The sequence below is a fragment of the Macaca fascicularis genome, chromosome 7, assembly GCF_037993035.2.
Source record: "Macaca fascicularis isolate 582-1 chromosome 7, T2T-MFA8v1.1".
Lineage (NCBI taxonomy): Eukaryota > Metazoa > Chordata > Mammalia > Primates > Cercopithecidae > Macaca > Macaca fascicularis.
In genome coordinates, this window is record NC_088381.1 from 128907656 (window position 1) to 128912212 (window position 4557).

Sequence of the window (4557 nt, forward strand, 5' to 3'; positions counted from 1 at the left end):
TACTACTCGTACCCTCTTTTTCTGTTTATGACATTATGGATCCAAATACAGATAGGTGTGCAGCTGCTTAAATAAGTCTAACTCCAGTAATACCAAAATAACCCTAAATCTGCAACAGATGCAAGGATGCCCCCTGGGGCAATTGTTAAGTGTGATGACAGCTGGGCATCAATTAATACATTTGTCACCTGCTCATGAGATAGGATCATGGGAGGTTTTGCAAAGGGACAATCTATTGAACACTCTGCACAAAACTTAGTAGCAAGAAAAATTATTTGTGCAGGTATTCATTTTTATTTTACTTTAATGTTCTGCCTTATCTAGTTGCCTGTTTTGAGTCACAATTTTCTCTGTGCATTTAGATGAAGTTAATAAGATGGCTGGTGAGAGCAGTGCCCCCTTCAAGCAGGATTACCAAAAAAACCTTATTCAAGTGCTCCTCAGAATTTTTCCTGGGAAATATGGGCCTTCTCATTATGGGCTTAATGTTCATAATTTATTAGGTAATAACTATTTAAAATAAAACTAAGTAAAGCAGAAAATATATACTTTTCTAACATTTGGAGACTTGTTTGCTAAATTAAAAGACGAAGTGCCAAGACTATAAATTACTTTCGTATGTTGAGGGAGAATGTTTAAATTGTACTTTTTTTTTTTTTTAACAGAATGTTTACTCATGAGCTTAGCATTTAAATGGTTAAAACAAGCCTTTGAAGTTAACACTCCATTAAGATGAATGGGGGTAATTCACACCTCTGCTGGTGCTATATTATTTCAGTCTGGTTGCAGAGAAAACAAGACAGCAGTAGGTTGATTTACTGTGTGAAGGCCCTTTAAACACCCAAGGTCTGGAAATCTTTTGGGGGGGAGGTGTGTGTGTGTGTGTGTGTGTGCACGCTTTTCCATCTAGAAGCAGGATCTAAAACTCAGTACAATCTAGGTACGGAAATGAGGTCCTGAGAATACTATAGATTCTCTATTATCCAGCAATTCCATATTGGCATTTGATGGGTAGCACATTACTAGATCAACCCAATCTCTCTGTAGTACTGTAGTGTTTCTTCCTACCACAGCATTTTTCTAAACTTCAGCTTAGTACACTGATAAATTCATCAGTGGAAAAGCAGAAACAAATTATCCGTTTTCTGGTGAACTTTATATATACCTTCAAATGGGTTATGAGCTAATCATTGGTCTTCATGTGCTCCTTTTAAAAACATTTTCATCTTTGTGAAATCTCCTGTTCTATATTTACCTGCATATAAAGCATCTACCTTTAAGACTTTACAATTTTTTCTCATATGCCTGGGGTACTGAAGTAAGCAGAGATGAGTTGAAAAAGAGGCATTTCTTTCTCAATGTGTGCTTCATACCAGTTCTATATTGTATTTGAAATGTGTATTACACCCATTGGTGGAAGTACTACAGCCATTTGACCCTGAAAAAATTCATTTTAGGGCCTGGGAATAAGGTTATCTTAACACACGTGAAATGGCAAACGCTGTATAAGATGTTAATGAGTTTGGAAGATCTCTGTTTAAGGTAAACAGATTTTTCTCTTCTCCCTTCTCTGTCCTGCATGTTTGCAGGCTCAGGTTACTGGGTAATCTGTGGGTAACTGGGTGTGGAGAGTACTTCCGCTCTGGCTGGCTGTAGTGCTGACACTGCCAGTACAGTATATACAGAGAGAAAATAGATACTAGAAACAGAGAGACTCAAACTGAATTAATTTTAACCTGCTTTTCTTTTTGGCATGTTAACAGCTCTCTGCGGCTGTGTTAGAATTAGCCCTATGTTAAACATACTTTGCTTCCTGCAGATTTTTCTGCCTAGATTTTAGGTGTCATAATTTTTGACTTTAGAACATTTCAGAACCTTTTTATTCTACTGAGAAATTTGTGTTTTTTTAAACTCAAATACACAATTTATTCTTCTACTGGTAATCCTCCTGCATTTTTTCCATAGGGAGGTAGGAAAAACAGGAAAACAAAATTTTGATGGAGGATGAATAAAGATATTGTGGACATGGTTTCTTTATTGAAATCAGAATCCTTTTTGTTTCTCACCCTTCCTAAACAATCTGATAAATGTGTTTACTATCACAATAATCTGTTGTCCTGCTTTGCCAAGCTGTCAGTCAGGACAAGCAATTATAAGGAACAGAAAGACTCATCTTGGCTGATGGGCAGGTGGGCAGGTGGGAATAAGAGGTTTATTCACCTATGGTACAAAGTAAATGGGTCGAAAGGAAAATTGAGGTGCCAGGGAGGAAAAAAAAAAAACCCAAAAACAGATGGATGAAAAGACATTGTAATATGGGATGCTATAAAGAAAAAAACTTGCAGAGAAATGTTTCTCACTTGTTTGAATGTACAGTCATCCCTTGGGGGATTGGTTCCAGGATCTCCCTCATATACCAAAGTCTATGCACATTCAAGTCCTGCTGCAGAACCACATATACAAAATATCAACCTTGTGTAGACATGCAGATTTTGCATCCTGAAATTACTATATTTTTTTATCCATATTTGATTGAAAAAAATCAACCATTAGGGAACCCGTGCAGTTGAAACCCATGTTGTTCAAGAGTCAGCTGTGTATATATTTTATCTAGTGTTCATCACTGGACAGATACACAACACAAGAAAAAGGGCTGGCTAATTCATTCAGCAAATTCTTAGCACATATTATGTCCTAGAAGTTGAGCTAGTCCCAAGGTCATGAAGCTCTATAAGACATACATACATACATCTTGCTTGAAAAAAATTCAGATACAACTCATTTTTCTGACTGAACATTTTCAGATCAACTTGATAAATAGAATTGCTTAAACAAAAACCAAATACATGTATTTTTAATATATACATATATTTTTTTAAAAGAAGATTTTGGAGTCAAAATTACCTGTGTTCAAATCCCAGCTTCTATCTCTTTCTAATTTCGGACAAGTTACCGTTCTCTGAACTTGCTGAAGACTCAATATTTGACTGGGTTTTCTCTCAACCAGAGGAAACTCTCCTTCACGTGAGATTACATATTTGGGAAAAACTCGAGTAAGCTGTTAAGCATTGAATATATGTACACTTTTATTACTTTGTTGTCCCTCAAATCACATAGCTTCCAACCATATTGTATCTTCTTCCATCTCTGCTTCAGACATTTAGTCAGCAGCCTGACTAGAAAACGGTATTCTAGAAATAGAAAATAAATGCATTTATTTTCACTACTGATGTATTTTTCCCCAGAAAAGTAATTATTTTAGTTTTGTAGTAAATATTATCCACATATTTTGACTTTACATCAGCATTTTTAGCAATGACATTACACTTTTGGCTTATAAAGTATGTGGTCAGAAAAGCTGCAGGCCTTTTTTAGGTAAATTACCCAGGTTCCTAGAACCCTGTACTTGTGCTGTTGATTACGTTTTTTAAATATGAGGGAATATATATGCACACACACATATATATATACACACATATGTATAGGTACACATATACATACATATGTTTGTATCTGTTATCTGTGTTAAATTTCATCCTGTTAGCTTCAGTGCACCACTTAAGCAATTGAGATCTTTTTTTGAATCCTGATTCTAGTGCATCAGTCACCATTCCCTGCTTTTGTGACATCCTTCCTCATACTTTCATTTTTTCATCCCGTTCACAGATAAAAATGTTAAATGAGACAAGACTCACCAGAGGGCCCTGCAGCCCACCACTATCAGTATTTCTTCTGGGTTGTTATTAATCTATACTTTCGATGAAGTTGTTAATATTCCTGTAGTGTCATCTAACCTGCATTTCCTCACTTCCCTTGGAAGTGACCCCCAAATCAGTGGGTACAGCCTAAACTCTCATCTGTTTTCTGTATTTCTAGTTACTTCAGAACATTTCTGCTTGGTGGCTTCACAATCACTTCAAACTTCACATGTCCAAATCCATTCCTCACTATAGTTTTCTCATATCTGTCAGCAGCCCTACTCTTTTCATCCAACATCCCAACTGGCTTTCTTGCTTGCATTCCTTCTACCTACAGTCCACTTTCATACTGCAAAGTAGTTGTTTAAAAATTCAAATCAGATTATGTTGCTACCCTGCTTAATTTCCTCTAAGGGCTTTCCATCTCACCTAGAATGAAATTCATACCATTGCCTACAAGGCTCAATTTTGTCTGTACCTACTTATTTCTCTGATATCAATCTATCCTTCATTCTCCAGCCACACTGGCCTTTCTGCCCATTGAACACACCAAGCTTCTTCCCTCACACTTACTGTTTTCCCTAGTTAGAACATAATTTTCAAAGACCTTTGCAAGTCTGGCTTCTTATTTAAGCCTCAGGTCAACTGTCACCCCCTCAGAGATGTCTGCCCCATCTGTCTTATGGTCATGACCGTCTTATGGCCCCCAACACGTGGTAGTGCTTTTTAACTTTACCCTGTTATACAGGTCGCTGCTGGAAATCTTGTTTATGTGTTGTCTGTGTCCACTAGACTGGAAGTTTCGTAAGAACTAGGATTTAACTGTCTTATAACCAAATCCTCAGAGCTTAGAACAGTG